Source organism: Patella vulgata, chromosome 8, assembly GCF_932274485.2.
Source record: "Patella vulgata chromosome 8, xgPatVulg1.2, whole genome shotgun sequence".
Taxonomy (NCBI): Eukaryota; Metazoa; Mollusca; class Gastropoda; family Patellidae; genus Patella; species Patella vulgata.
In genome coordinates, this window is record NC_065886.2 from 30,801,096 (window position 1) to 30,818,197 (window position 17,102).

The window sequence follows — 17,102 nt, forward strand, 5'->3', positions numbered from 1 at the left end:
TGTCACGTGGTATTCGATCCCCTGGAATATACACAAATACCGAATATACATAATATACAAATACCTGATATACACAATATGCATAATATAAAAATAGTATACAAATATATACATACACACAAAATCTACAAAACTCAGACAATATACAAAATTACTTATCCATCGTTTTGTCAATTTCTTTTCTAAAACTATTTAAATTTTGAATATGATGTAAAGAGAATTGCATATGTAATACTTTGCTCGATGTTGACATCAAGCAATTATGCACGTCTTCACCGACACAGAACGTCATAGGCAGAGATAGGCAGATTGTTTGGTTCAAGTCTACCCAAAGCAATTTATGTTATTTCAGGTCTACCATATGGTATAGCTTTATTCAATAATTAGCTTGCACGTAGGGGTCGCTAGAGGTTAGAGGTAAACGGCAACCATTCATCTTGACACAGACATGCATGGGTTCAAACGTATGACTTGTAAAGACCGACGGTAGAGGGTGGTGGTATGTAGAAATCCGCCAGCTTAGGAAGGCGATCCTATTCCTTGTCACATGCAAGTCTGTGGTCCAAACCACAGCATTTACCTCAATGACAGCCCGTATGATGTAAAGCGAACCATTCGACCACCTAACCTCTAACATCCCTTCAACGAAATGGAGTTAAACGAATTGTACACTAAATGAAATGGGGTTCAACGCCCGACTTTTCTGCTAATGTGGTAAAAATTGCCCGTGCAGCTTCGTTTCCGCCCTAATTTCCGAGATCTCTGTTTTTCATGCAACTCGAATGACGAGGTATGGTGTCTTGGCAGTTCCTCAAACCGGCATCGGGTCCTCAAACCGGTATCAGTTACAAGAGGAAAACACGCTGACGCTGGAAAATCCCAAGGAACTTTATCGGCCAACACCGCGCCAGCACCCTGCTTGCCGAGCCACCGTGGACTCCTCTTCAAAAGTAGGACATAGTATTTTGTTAAATACACACAGACACCCATCACGACGTTCTATTTCCGCAACTTTGAACATCTAAATGCCAGTTAAAGAACTCATTACTTTTAAAAGACGCGGGAGAATCCCCACCACGAAACGAGAAATAAATACTGATGTTATAAAGTCTTATTTATTGATTTGGCGAAACCATTTCCTCGCGGAGTCAATTCACTAATTATTATTTAAGAGAAGATTTCAAATGAAATAAAGTCTTCATTGGCTCTATGTCTGACATTCTATATACACATCGTGTCTTATCAACAACGGAACTTGGCGATAGGTAAAGGCGACCAATTATTTGACAATAGCGTTCTGCCACAATAGAATCAAAATACGTTGCAACAATAACGACTTCCGACAATCCCTGTCGGCCACGAAATAAACAACGATGGCATTTACATTTATGATTTAAAAGTATGGACAGGAACGCCCACTCGACATGAACTATGTCATTTCGGGACTAACATATGGCACAATTCTATTATTTCAAAAATTCGCTTCCGCGCGGGGGCCTACCCGGAAAAGGGTTAAGAGGTTATACAGTTGACCCTACTCCTTCTCTAGGGCAACCTGGGAATTGAAGCCACGCCATTTGACTTAGATAAGACCTTATGATCTAAAGCGCAAGCATGAGACCTCCCCCATCCCCACCCACCCACAATAGAAACGATATATACAAGTGGAGAGAAACGATTCGAAACGACATCTGGCAGCTCAGTGTCAAACGACATCTGGTAGTCCAGTGTCAAGCCTACATTTTTGGGTTGGTGAAGATTCTAACTAATAGTGAGGTCTGGGTAAATAATGTTTCCGTCCAGTTATTCCTAAGTCCTGAGTCTACCTATGGTTTTACGAGGACACCCAGCTATTCATCTCTAAAATTCTCTATTCTATGCAGTATCAGTCCCGCGGTACACCCAACAATTAAACAATGTTGATAACATCGCTTCTGGAGTCCCCAACGACTTAAATGTGTGAATATATCTTTGTCGCCAACGAAAGCGATGGCCGGCAATGGGTAACCCGGTAGGTTAAAAAATAAATTTAGATTTGCCGTGGTGTTTTTAAAACGGACACATCTTTCATATCATTGCTGAGATACAGACGTTTTCAATAGAATTTTATTCCAAGTAGTTTAACACGTAGTCTAAGGTTATTTTCAGTATGGTATTTTATTATTATTGTGGCAAGGGTGGTAATATAGCTTTAACAAGTAAGTGTCGTCTATAAGATATTACGTCATCGAATAACCTTGACTGAATTGTAAAGTGATTTTTGTACACCTGGTAATTGTCATCATCAGCTTCTTCTTTTTGTCGTTGTTGTTGTTCTTGAGACGACACTCTTCAAATAACGCATAAGGTTTAGATTTCTTTTATATGAGGTAGCAATTCTAAAATGGCCGCCATGACGTCCTGCTTGTACTTGTTTTTTGTAAACACGCTCGTTTGTAATCAACACATGAAGACAGGTAAAGAGCTTTCAATCAGTAGCTGATGAGCAGTATTAATATAGGAATGAAGTTTAAAAACTAGTCAACACCATACTTGAGTCATTCTGAGACTAGCGTGTTATTCTAGTTCACATGCGTTACATCCTGCTCGTCATTGAATTATAACTGTGACGAGTTCTGTTACGTGAACCCTTACGTATATCTGCCGTCAAACCTCGCTGTTTCATCCCCACTCTTACAAGTGATGCCGGTCTTGCGTAAAATCCTACGGTTCAACCGGCAGTCCAGTTTCATGACCGTCCGACTATCACGGCATTGTTACACAGAGAGGAGGGTTGGAAGGTCAGGTGGTTTTCAGCGTGTGCGGTAGATTATAAAATCTGTCATTGGGTCAAGTGGTGTGGAGTAGGATCGCCTGTCCAACTTCGTGGGTTTTCTCCGGGTACGCCCCCCAACCCGAACCCGAACAGCTAAAGACCCATTATTATTGGAATAAAATTAAACCATCAACTCCATCAAAGTTGTTTCTGTTAGCGATGGAGACATTTCTAAATACCTCCAATTACCAGGAATTGAGATTCTTGGAAAGCAGACAGACACCCACTGTGTTATCTAACTGTTGAGAAGAATGATAATAGTCCGTATGAGGGAGACACGATGACGGATATATGTCTTATACCAAGTCAAATAAACCTAGGCAATAAGCTGGTAATAGATTCTCGTATTAGAGGCGATTTACTTGGTGTCTTGTGTTAACAACGAATGAAATTGGGTTTAACTTCCTACTTTTCTGCTCCAACGCGGGTTAATGAAAACCGGGTGAAGGCGAGGTCTTGAGTTAACAAAGCATTGTATTGGGATATAAAGCCCTACTTTTGTGCTCGGAAAACCGAGGTCCCGTGTACAGATAGGCGCACGTGTAAAAGAACCTTTGACAGTTTGAACTTACTTAGTGTCCGGGCAAATTTTACCTCATATATGACGTATACCCCTGTTCGTTAGTCGGTTTGATTCAGAAAAGGGAGACGTTAAAACTCATTTCATTCACTCATTCCGGGATAATGAAGAACGTCATAGGTCATACACTGTACCATAGGGGAAATTGTGCCCGGACAGCAAATAAATTCCATATGAGGAAAACATAATGCCTGGATATCGGAGTTTAGGCTAAGCCTACTTCGTCCTGCAACACTGAAACGGCAAGGGGCGATTCCGGGCTAGAAAATCCCGAGTAACTTTCCAGGCCAACACGGGGATCGAAACCGGATCTCCAGGTTAATGAGACTGCTATACTCATTAAGCCGCAATGGGCCCGTAATGGTAAAGCTCAGCACCTATAAGACATTACTGGTTGTTAATGGCAACTGGAGGTAACCTTTGACCCTTTACATATTAAACCAGGGTTAATGAGTTCTCTTAATGATGGTTGATATCCGGCCAGTTGTGACCTTTGACTTGAGCTGATATTGATCTGGACCTGGCACGTATTTGTGCAGTCGCAATAATGGTTTCTTTTCTAAATTTATCATATGTTTGGCGCAATATATCCCGGTTGGAGCTGATGTGCCATAAAACTCTATTTCATTATCGTAATAATATTTTACCCATTAAAACCATAGCGAATTTAGCGAACTTTTCTCTTGATTAAATATTGTTATATGAACTTTTCAACGTACTTTATTCAACGTATCTTTGAAAGATAAATTCATTGTTAATTAACCATTAAAAATCTATTGGTGATAGCAGAAAACAGGGTCTAAAAGTGCGTATAATGGTCGAGTCAGACTTTGACGTAATAAGGCATCTACTAGGCAGTATGTTTATCTATTTTTAAGTAATGAAAATGAAAGACTAATGCCATAATCTGACAAGACTGAAGCTTTAAATCACTTTCCCTACATAGACTAATAGAAACGATCAAACGAACAATCTGTTGGTCCAACTTGATTGATGGGTTTATGCGATGCAAATTGATACAGATCGGCCGTCCCATCCACCACTACGAGACATATGATCATGACAAATGAACGCCCCCTGTTTGTTCCGTTTTATGTCGATAAATCAAGACGGACAGAGGGGGATTCTTATCGTAAATTGTCTCAAATTCCCAACAAATTGGATATTTATCAACCCGTCTTTGACCCTCTCAAGATGATGCCATAAGCCAAAGATGCATGTATTATTGTAGCTAGGGATTCACATCCGTATTGTGGAATATGGTAAAACATGCCGATTGTTGCGTCACAAAGTTTGGCCCACTTTACACCTCCGATCTTCGACTTAACATACTAGCTTAATTAAGGAAATATAAATTCATTATAAAGATTATCGTCTAGTTTAATGTCTAGTGAAATTTTAGAAAATTCACCCATTCGTCTAAGGAATGAAATGATGCCTAACGTCATTTATTGTGCTACGAGAGAAATATTGCCCGAACGGTGCCGTTTCTGTCGGCGCTTTATCGAAATGAATTGTCTAGGATTCTTTTACGTCCACGCCGTCGGGTACACTATAGGGCTTCGGTTTTTCGTCATTGTTGACATTTTTTACACGGTATCAATAATCCATTAAAATTTGGTGCTTAAATATGCATTATGTTAGAATTAAATAAAGAGCTGATCGTTCTTGTTAAAATAGTTTAAAAACAGATAATGCAGTCTCAGTTATCCACTTTATCGTTCGACTTTTAAATCTCGCAAGCGTCCTAATCAATTTAAATCTCGGTCATCCGATGATCTAGAGAGTTGATTATTGGCATGACATGCCATAATAAAGACCTGCAGTGGGAAAATGTAGCTCTTACATAATGTATCTCTTAATTGTCAAGTGAATCGGTGAACAAGCGCGGTGGCTCGCTAACAGGGAAGTCCTGTTTATTTAATAAATATTGAAAATAATTTATCATAATACTTCTATTGATATGCTGAAATCTGAACACGATACGTTTCCAGGCACATCGGATGTACGTAGGATTCGGAACAGTAGCAATGAATTTGTTTGAGATCCAGACTTAAAAATCTGATAATGTTTGATATAATATTATTTGTTTACTCAGGATAATAATAAAGACACAAGGTGCATCACATATTGAGCGGTTGGTAGTCAAATAGATCATAAGATGTGTCATTGACCTAGTTTGTGTCGCGTGGATTTTAAACCCCCCTTCACATATTCCCAAATAGCAAACCTAGAAAGTAGTAGAGGTTATTAAGGACTTCTTGTAGGAAAAGAAATCAGTATTATTTATGGAGGGTGGCGCTGGGCTCGATCCTGGTGTTGGACGAGAAATTTCCCCTTTGATTTTGTCAATGGTGCAGGGCGTAATTCCCCCCACATTTTGGTGGCCATTTTGGAATTCAAGATGGCGGCCACTAGGGCGCGTCAGTTTTGTGGACCATTTTTATACTCTTTGGGAATCATAATACCCCTGTGCAAAGTTCCATGCTTTGCTTAGGAAGTTAACGAGTATAATGACAAACATTCCTTAGCCGCTCTACGACTAACACTATCGGAAGATTAGTCTTCATTCGCCAAGCTACCTGGTCTGGTAGGCTTGGCTAGAAAATTTCATTAAGAAATAACCAGGCGTAAATGATACAAACGACAGTCTAATATCAATTGTAAACATGTTGGGGAATAATTGATATAACTTTAATACACGCATGAGTCTCACGGTGATATAAGTTATCGCACGATTTCATTCATTTTCCTCAAATGTTGACCCCTGGGCCGATATATCATATTCACGTTTGATACTTCCTTCGTATCAAACCATCAATGAAAATATCGATTTGCTATAGAAAGACTTTCGATAGTTTTTCAACGGTTTATAATAAATCTGAACCTTGGTCGTTATTGGGTGCCTTTAATTCCAAACTACCCTATAAACCATCATAATATTCATTAATGTACCCATTTCATCTTAGAAAAGTCGAGGTTCATAGTCTATAACTTAGATAAAAATGTCTTCGTTTTCTTTTAAAAAATTAAAATTGAGTTCATATTAATTTATAAAAAGCGATTCTTTACAGCCCAAGCGTTTCAAATATTTATTATTTATTACAAATCAAATCTCATTATTCTTCTCTAAAAAAAAAGTTTGGAAAATTTCCAAAATGGTCAAAAGCTATTAAAATATTATCTTCATGCCGATTGACCAGGAATGGAAATTAATAATCAATTTAAATATGATCTCTATTTCCGACTAGGTCATGTTACAGCTCGTTCTGCTGCAAACTAACGCGAGATCACGAATGGTCAGCCATCTTGGTAATTTCTGCTGACATGATATTGGGGAAAAGGGCAAACTTGAACAGTGGTATGTCTCCTTCAACGACTCAGTACAATCATGGCGGACCATCCCAATCAATTAATCGGCAAGTAATTAGGAATTGATTAAATGCTTCATATAATGTAGCATGATTTCTCCCGCTCTTTAAACGATTTGAGAAGCTTATATAAGAGAGAATCAATGCCTCTATTACGAATATAAAGTGTAGCGCTGTTTATAATGACTTAAATGTCTCCCCGCGTCTGCGAGACTATATGAAATCCAACATCCAATCAGAGGAGAGGTAACATAATACGTCTCAATATAACGAGTTTCTGGCAGACTTGTTCGACATTTTATTTTCATGAATGAAATTTATATCCACACTGGCGTTAATATTCCATTAACTTATACAAACAACAAAATTGACCAATCAGATCACTACAAAGTCTTTTCTTCCTACCAAAATTAATTATTTCCGTTCTTCGTGTCTACTTAGTGCAAAGTAAGTATCTTCCCCCATGTTTTAATTAAAAACCGGAATTGATTCATTTTTGTTAAAGAGATCAACACTATCAATGCCTACAATCTGAGTCATTTTACTTATTGGCTAGTGTGCCAATCATATAGAAAAAAAAATTGCATGCATGACGTAAGAGAACGCGAGTTATTGAAGATCCAATACCCGGAAGCTATATCTATAAGCAATTGAAAACAAATGAGGTTTAAAAAGTCCTACTTTTCTGTACTAGCCGGCTAATGAAGACGGGTCATATAGTGCGCTATGTGTAACGGGACGGAACTCGGTTTTTCGTCCTGCACCACATTCTGCACACAGAGATCTCTCTGCTTCGAGAATTGATCTATGCCCTAAATGGTCGCCATATCCCAAAATCAGTATACTATTTTGCAATGCAGTTCTACTCCGTTTCACGTCGATCATACACTACACACAAAGGCTAAATAACAAAATTTAAATGAAAGCAGAATAAATACTTCTCAAAATACTCGAAGTATACATATTTTTTTTTTCTACTAAAATCGTCGATTTAGAATCTAAAATGTCGGTCGACTAGCTTAATGTCTGTTCTCAAGTGGAGTTAAATATAGACTGTGTAAGTTTAGTATGCCTACACCACTGCCATGGGGAAACTACGGGGTCGATTGTACCCGGGACCAATGCGCCAGCACCTTATTCACCGAGACACTGTAAGACAACACGAGATTATAATGTAGGATAGATCAGGAAATCGCCATAAATTCAGTTTCAAATCAATTTTCTAAAACATATTTTTTTAAACAAATAGTTCACGTTTTTATGGAGAATCATCCATCTTTGAAATGAGGCCATACATATAAAAATTACCACCGTAGTTTCTATTTCTGTACATAAATGGAAAATACAACGTGTCATTGTTTGTCAGTTATCTGCTTTATTTAGTAAACGTAATCGATTCTACACACCATAACGGCTTATCTATTTCTCTCACATGTGCATATTTCACAGGTTTTTTGACGGGGGATTTCCTGCCAAGTTTATTAATAGACATAAAACAATTATTTATTGCTTAACCGGTAGAAAAAGTTTAAGGATACGTTATGTAAGAACTAAATCTGCATATTGCGGGTCTTTTTTATGTCTTAAATGTTATATAAATTATCTTGATTTTGAACAAATTATAACACGATTGGCAGTTAATGATTTAATCAAACAATGGATAATCGAGATTTTGTTTACTATCGTAGCAACGGTAGCAATAACAATATAGAATCCGTTATTCTCCAAACAGCCATAACGTCGCCCAGACTTCTGTAATCTGACAGAAATCTTTTTTTAACTACTCGTATTATAGAGAGAACTTTCAGCTTTTTATATAAATCTTACATAATGCACCTTTAATATAGGCATTTCGCATTTGCACTGTTCGAATTAATCGGGTCTCTGTTTTATTAAAACAGTTTGGATTGGCGATCAGGTAGTACCTATATAGATCTTAAGACATGGTATCTAAGTAAATCAGAAGTGCCATCCCGAATATTGGCATGACAAGGACTAGGATCGACTGTCTACCTGTGCGGGCGTTATCTGGATAATCCGCTTGGATCCCAAAGAGCAGATATAATCTACAAACGTATGATTCTTGAAATGGACAATGCAAACCCACACATACGTAATTAATTAACATTCACATTTTATCACACCCAAGAGGTAATGCATACGTAATTAAATAACATTCACATTTTATCACACCCCAAGAGGTAATGCATTTTAAAAGTTCACAAAGACCGGAGTTCAACAAAAAATATTAATTGAACTACAGAACTCCATTAAAACGATCCATTTTATATTTTAAAAACGTTTAAAACGGTTAGATTGAAATAAAAAAAATTGTTATTGAAATGGAAAGATTCCCATTTAAAAGCTAAAAAGAATTGTTATTATTGGAAATAAGATATTTGTTACTATAGTTCCCGTTAAGAATACATTAAATTAAGTCTATTTATCTGGTAGCGATGACATTTAAAAACTAGAAAGAAAGGAATTGATCAGTATATTTTTGATTTGTAGGCAAACATTATCTGTACGGTTTCTGTGTTAGTGAAAACATCCAATATATAACTAATGCTCTATTCCCACTAGAAATAATTCCGCTGCTGATGTCTCTCGTCTTTGACTCCACCCACAGTAGTGGATAGTATTCCAACTAGTGATGGTTCACTGTTGACGACTCTAGTCTTGGACTCCAGCCACAGTAATGGACAGAACTGAAGACTTCCTTAGTGTTACAATCTCCGAGTATCGATTGTAGTTTACATATTCAACATCCACCTAATACCTTGATCAGACAAATCTACACAACCGATTTAATAATACATAATACTTTAATAATATTATTAATACTAAAATGATATTATAACAAATGAGTACAAGTACGAATATAACAATTACAAATAATAAGATTCGGGTTGAAGTCTTCTTTGTACTCGATTCTTCTACCGCTTTGAAGTAGTAGTTCGTGGACAGTCCTTTACAATTGTCTTCTCGGCGTTGCCTCAAGTTAGCAGAATTACACAGGATTTTGATGATCCAAAATTAACAGGATGAATAATCCTTAAATCGGTATAGTATATTCCGACGTGGTAATAATCCACAACAATAATCCTAAACTTGGATTACAACAGAGAGACAATATCTCTCAAAATAGCACAATGTAAACCAGAGCGATAATTCTCTTAAAACAGCCCAACAAGTGCAACAGCATGAAGTGTCGATAAATCGAGAACACAAACCACGTGGGTCAAATAAAACTTACGACTGCAAACATTTTTTACAGGCCACGAAGCAAAAATTGTATTTTCAAATTCCCACTTAAAAAAATGACGCTGATTGGTTAATCGAGGCCTCTCGTATGACCGCTGACACGACCTCCCAGTGCAACCGATCGGACCTTCATGTGGTGGAGGCCAGCGAAAGTTTAAAAACTAAACAAAAATAGATATGTTATTAAAACCATGTTTTATTATTCCGCTTGGGAACAATCTGGTTAAAACACAGATCCTATTTCGTTTCGTTTTTATAGTTCAAAATTTCGTTTTACTTGTCTTTACTACACTTGGATCTGGAAGAGTTGGTATTTAACTCGTGTTCTGAATGGTGTCAGGGATAAGCCAATGAAAAGGTCTGTCACGACGAGCTTTAGGCGTGTTTTGCACTGAACTGTGGGTAATCAATAGTAACATCAATGCTGATTGGTTAATCAAATGTCTGACATCATAGGGTCATAAGTCGGTCTTTTGACCCCTGACGTGACCTATCGCTATAACTTGTCAGATCTGCATGTAGTGTAGGCCATCAAAAGTATAAAAAAAACGAAAAGATATATAGATCTGTATTTTAATCAGATTGGCTTGAGAAAAGGTAAAGCGTGTCATTTCTTCCCTTCAAAATAAACAAACCTTGAATTTGAATCATATAATACCGTTACATCACAATAAAGTACATTTAGATCCGGACTACGGAAGAAAATCCTCCCTTGATCAGACGACATGTATTTTGATGGCGTGAGTTGTTTTCATTTTAAAACCCGAATTCCATTCGACTGATCGCACTTAAAGTCTTATTATAAACCTATTCTATAGAAATTAAACTCGGATGTGAATAATAACCGATTTTACTTTACATATCTTCAAATAAAATATATCCATTTAATGTATATTTGAGTCTGGTGTGTTTATTTGTTAATTCCGATGGATATTATCTCTTTCTGCTCATGTCTGTTATTATCGTAGGATCAAGCAAATCTATTTGGTGTGTGGGTGTTTATGCGTGAGGTGGGTGGGCTTACGGGCTATAATATTCGACCATGTTAAAGAAGCATTATGTAAGCGCTAAATCGGCCTGTTATACGTAGGTCTTTTTTCTAGCTTCAAATGTTATTCAAATTATTATTTAGACATGTTTTCATGTGGCAACTTTATTCGAGACTGTATATTATCGTTGCAATTATAGTAATTGAAAATCCAGACTATATTGTCACAACTTAAAACACTCGTAACGTAGCTCAGAATAAAGTAATTTGACTAAAAGTTTCAATATATTCATTTTTCATTATCTAATTTTAAACTATTATAGCAACAACGGTCAGCTCTTTATCTAAATCTTACATAATGCATCTTTAATTATAGCATGATCGGACGGGTGGGACGATTTACCCAATACTACCCTCGGCTACATCCCACTGTTAAACACCCCTTCGCGCAAATACCTAGTTTATGTCTCTCGGATAAACTTTTAGGCAACAAGCACTTGGTGTAATGTAAAAATCCAGGACACCATGTGCACAGAACGCTGTGAATACAGGACACCGAGTTTAGAGAACAGTCGGAATGGATGAATAGGGTTTAATGTACACTCAACGCCTAGTGATTCATATCAGGACAAGCCATCTTTATTAAATGATATGGTACATTGGGGTAAGTGATATTGGAGTTTACCATAAGAAAACCCCCTACAGGTAGCGCTGCCCCAACTTCACATATGCAGACAGCTCTTTATCTACATTTTGCATATTCAACCGTTGGTGTACAAACACGGGTTTCCTGTGCGCTATGATCGATATAAATAGAGATATTATTTGTATAATTCCCCACGTACACAATTGTATAGAAGATGGATAAACGGCTTCCCTGTGGAATTGGCCCGATACAAACGGACCTTTCTCCACCCACAGGCTCCATATAGAATTGTATGGAAGACAGGTAAAGACATATGTTTATCAGTATTCCCCACCATTCTTTCCCCCAGACTCTATATAGAATGGAAGACAGGTAAACACTTACCTTGCCAAACTATGTTTACACATTTAGAACAATTAAACTGGAGACTGTTTTTAGCTGGATCATGAATGGCAATTGGCTGAAGACGATCACCTGAAAATTAAAGATTGCCATTTCATAGTTGCTTCTGTTTCATTTTAATGGGTACATTTAAAGACAGATTTATCTCTTTCTGGATGGGATAACAATTACAGCAGCTCTAACAATCACAGCAGCTCTAACAGACCACAGAGGAATAGGAGTAACAATCGCAGCAGCTTTAACAGACCAGAGATGAAAGCTGCTAAATTTAACATACGGAATGGAATAGGAGTAACAATTCGCAGCAGCTTTAACAGACCAGATGCTAAATGGAATTTAATGTTTCGTTAACAACAGACTAACAGGTGAATAGAGCTTATGGAATTTAATCTAGAATTGAACTAACCTTGATGTTGATAAACTGCTACAATACCAACTCTATCAGGTCCTTGAAATGAAACTGGACCCTGAAATAAAGGGAAAACACCGTAATGTGTTAGTATGTTTTGTGATAGTATATCATAGTCGATCTGTCACATATAATCAGTGATAATGGAAACTAAATGGGGTTTAGCGTCCGACTGTTCCGCTCCGAATTGGTTAATGAAGACGGGCATATGCCATACATTGTGGTATGGATGAAAATTTGTCCGGACAGCGGCACTACGCACTACTCTTATGTCGGGATCCAACTACCAATGGTCCTTTTACGTTCACGCCAATGTGTACGTGGGGCCTCTGTTTTTCGTCCCAATCGAACAACTAGACACTGTCCTTGTCTAGTCCTCCGTGCTATACCACTGACAAGAGAACCCATACAATTAAGCAGGATGCACATTGATTCCATTAAAACAGCTTTGTGTCCCTGACGTGTCTTATTTGTCATGTTCTACCCACAGATTAGAACGTGAAATCGCATCCCACCAAACAAATCCGAAACAACCATGAAACAACACTACGATTGGGAAATAAAATCAAAGAAAGTTCCTATGATTTCAAAATGGCGGTGTACAGTAAATTGAAGTAAACTGCTTCAATGCTTTTAATTTTATGCAATTAGCGACTTTCAGTTCACATAATAATATAGAGAAAAATTTTCTTGAGGCGAGTCGCTATTTTGAATAGTACGTGATACTGGCGCTTTTAAATCTAATTGGTCCGGTTAAACGATAATGACTTCGTTTATCACCAGATCAACCTATTATATTACGGTCTTGTCATGTTTAATAAATGTCTAAATAATAATTTATATAAAATTTGAAGCAAGAAAAAAAAGACTAAAAATTGATCGTCTTTTCCTCAAAGGAAAATAGCTTGAATAAAGAAGATTTATTTAATTAAAAATATGAACAAACACAGCAGCTGTGAAATGAAAGAAAAGAGTAGGCCGTAGCACCGTTGCCCAGGCAACATTTCCCTCATAGCACACTGCATGGCTTATGCCTATCTTCATTAGCCTAACCGGAACAGGGAAATAGGACGTTAAATCCCATTTCATTTCATTTCTGTTCTTGAGAACGTCTTCATTAGCCTATGGCCGGAGCAGAAAAGTAGGACGGTAACCCTCATTTCATTTTCTGTTCTAGAGACCTTCTTCATTAACCCAGTCTGTGCGGACCAGAAGTACGTTAAAACTCATTTCATTTCGTTTAGAAGAAGAATACCAAGAGTTCAACCAACTTCCTCCTTAAGAAAGGAAAGAAAGCAATTGTGCTAAACTTAAAAAAAAAACATCATGTAAATATAAAATTAAATGTGGAAAATAACGAACTGTTGTCGCTATTCTGGAACACAAATGTCATAGGAACCTGAAAAAACGGAAGTTAAAGAAAACCTGATAGATCTACAGAAATGATCGATTTAATTGAAGTAACGAACTTCCGGCAAGTATTCTTACCGGTACTTAAGTAGAAAAGGGCGTTCTTACACTTAAAAAAATTTCAAGTAACTTTAATAGTTAATAAGGTGACAGGTTTTTTTTTCTGGGTAACTACAAATTTTTTTGTATTATTCTATAGAACATCACGACATACTGAATTATGTTTCAATTCCATGTTGTTATCATAGACGTGGTTTATATAACTATGGGATTTTATTTGTTGGGGAAATATTTCGTAATAGGTGAATAAAAGATCAATCAAAATCTGTTAAATTATCCGACCGTGCGTTCTAATGGTTAAAATACCCGACCGTGCTTCCTAGCCGTTAAATTATCTAACCTGGGGCCTGTTTCACGAAATTTTAACTAAGATAAAATCCAAATTTTAGTAATGTGATTGGATAATATTAGATTGATTTTAGTGCTTAGCCAATCAAAATTGAAGTATCTACTAAAATTTACATTTTATCTTTAGTTAAAATTTCGTGAAACAGGCCCCTGCTTCCTAACCGTTAAAATATCCGACGGTATGCTTACTGTTAAAATATCCGACCGTACTTCCTAACCGTTAAAATATCCGATCGTGCGTCCTAACCGTTGAAATATCCGACCATGCGTCCTAACCGTTTCAATTCCATGCTGTTATCTTCGATGTTATCTTGGGTTGTATTTGTTGGGGGGGAGTCACTTAAAATCTAGAAATTCTGTAACTCGTTTAAGTGAAAACATGCCTGAACGTTAAAATATCCGACAGTGTCCTTATTGTTAAAATATCCGACAGTGCGTCCTAACCGTTAAAATATCCGACCGTGCGTCCTAACCATTGAGATGGGGTGTGATGTCCAAACTCTGCGTCTCTGTGTGTGAAATAGCTTTATTTAACATCCGCTTCCACCGAGGTGATATCGCGTCTCTGCCACAACTTCATGTTTTATTGTGATTAGATATACATGCAAACACCTCTTATTATACAAAGATATCATCTTTATCAGCTGGTGATATTAATTAACATGTCCTCACATTTTATAGTCGACATAAATCGAAGGAACTTTCTGTAGCGTGGTTTAATTAATATCACATGTTAACACATATCTTACACTCAACTTGTAAACGTAGGCTTACCAAATTAGCCTGGAAGCTACAATCACATGTTTGTAGACATTAATCAGGAAATATGATTAAGCCTGTTTATCTTCGAGGTGTGATAGATTCTTAAAAATCCATTATGTAAGAGCTAAATCTGTCTATTGCGGGTCTCTCTCTGGCTTCAAATGTTATGTAAACTATTATTTTGAGATTTATTCACTGATATCGAATGGATTAGAACAGCCGCGCCATTTAATAATTTAAAGTAAAAATGAATAGTGGATAGATTGTTTATTATCGTAGCAATGGTACTTGACAATTGAGATTATCTTGTCAAAACTTCCTTCGTTCAAAATAAAGTAATTTGCCTGAAATGTGCAATATATTCATTTATCATTATCTATTTTTGAACTAGTACAGAAATAACGCCAGTAATTTCTCTAAACCTTACATAATAGATCTCTAAAGGAACACTAGCACACCAGACAAGCTATGTTCGCAATTTTTGTTAGAATGCGAATATCACAGTATTTTTGACGAATTGTACACCCAAGGCCTCACATGAAAAATTTTCCGATGCTTTAAACCAACAATTGAATGCTGATTAATTTCATTGCAAAATAAACCGGTCGTTGTCATTAGAATTGGACCAGTTTAATTCGATCGCAGTCGAATCTGAAAGCTGATTTTTGGTAAATAAATTAAATGGAGTTTAACGTCAAACATGATTCTGTTTCAAGTAAGAAGTGTTAAATGGCTTATACTTTCATATTAAACAAACAACACCGCCATTATTACACAATTCATATCCCTGGTAACGAGTAGCCATTAAAAGCATTAAATAAATTCAAAACCTAATCGACAATCACAACAAAAAACATGAATGCAATGGGTTTAATTTCTTACACTAATTAAGCTAATGAAGGCGACCGTGACAAAAGAAAGATTGTGTCGGAAAAAGCAGAAACATATACACAACAAAAAAATAAAAAAAATTGATAATGTACGAAATGGGTTTAACTTTCATTGGACTTATGAAAACGGTTTCAACAAAAGAAAGGATATGCCAGTAAAATCAGAGATATATACACAAAAGAAAAATAATAAAAGGTATACATGAAATGATTCAAGGAAGTAAAACCATTGAAAATATAACTCGTTTTCAATTTGTTTTTATGAAATATGCCATGACACAACCTACGCCATAATGATGAATGGTTGGTTTTATAATACAGCTTTTATTGTTAGTTAGATCTTAAGTATAATGCCACCCATTACTCATCAGAAGAATATAAAACACATTTGATTATAATACACGCAAAAGTCTGCACAAGAAGGAAACAGATGATAAAGTAAAAGTCCATTAGCAGGCCGGTCCAGCACATTAGATGTCAAGTCAAATAATAAGATTAATACAAACATTTCATGTGGTGAATTGTCACAGAACGCTGTCAAATACAATGACTTAATATCCATGTAAGATTAATTTTCACATGCGTACGTACATCGTTCTTGAAATGGCAATAATTTCCAGATCTTTTTGTTCACTAAATGTAGGTCTCTCAACGAAACTAATTGAATGAACTCTTTGTCAGATATAAAAATATATGGCATGGTGTTTAACGTTTCGTCAGCACGGTAGTTCGTTTATTTTGACAAGATAAAAGAACATTGGTAATTACATTTTATTGTCAAATGAAAGGATATTAAATTTGGCCCCGTCCTTTCCTTCATATTGCAGATTGGTAATTGCCTTCCGGCGCCAAAGTAAGTTAATGGGGGATATTCCGTACTTCCTTCCATATTGTGTTTCCGGTGCATATTTCATAAACCGCTGTTTAGTAGTTGTTCCTTTTGCTTATTTCTTGGGTTTAATAAAGAATACCTCTTCTATCTGGTGTCTTAGATCCGCCGAATAGTGTGTTCGCATTTTGCAATAGATGGACGGAGAACAGGGAAAATCGAATTTGAGATAAAACTGTTATAAAAAGGAAGTCTATGCCGCTTGCACAAGGTTTCAGGGAAAGATGGTGGTGGTGGTGTGTGTGTGTGTGTGGGTGTGTGGGCGAGG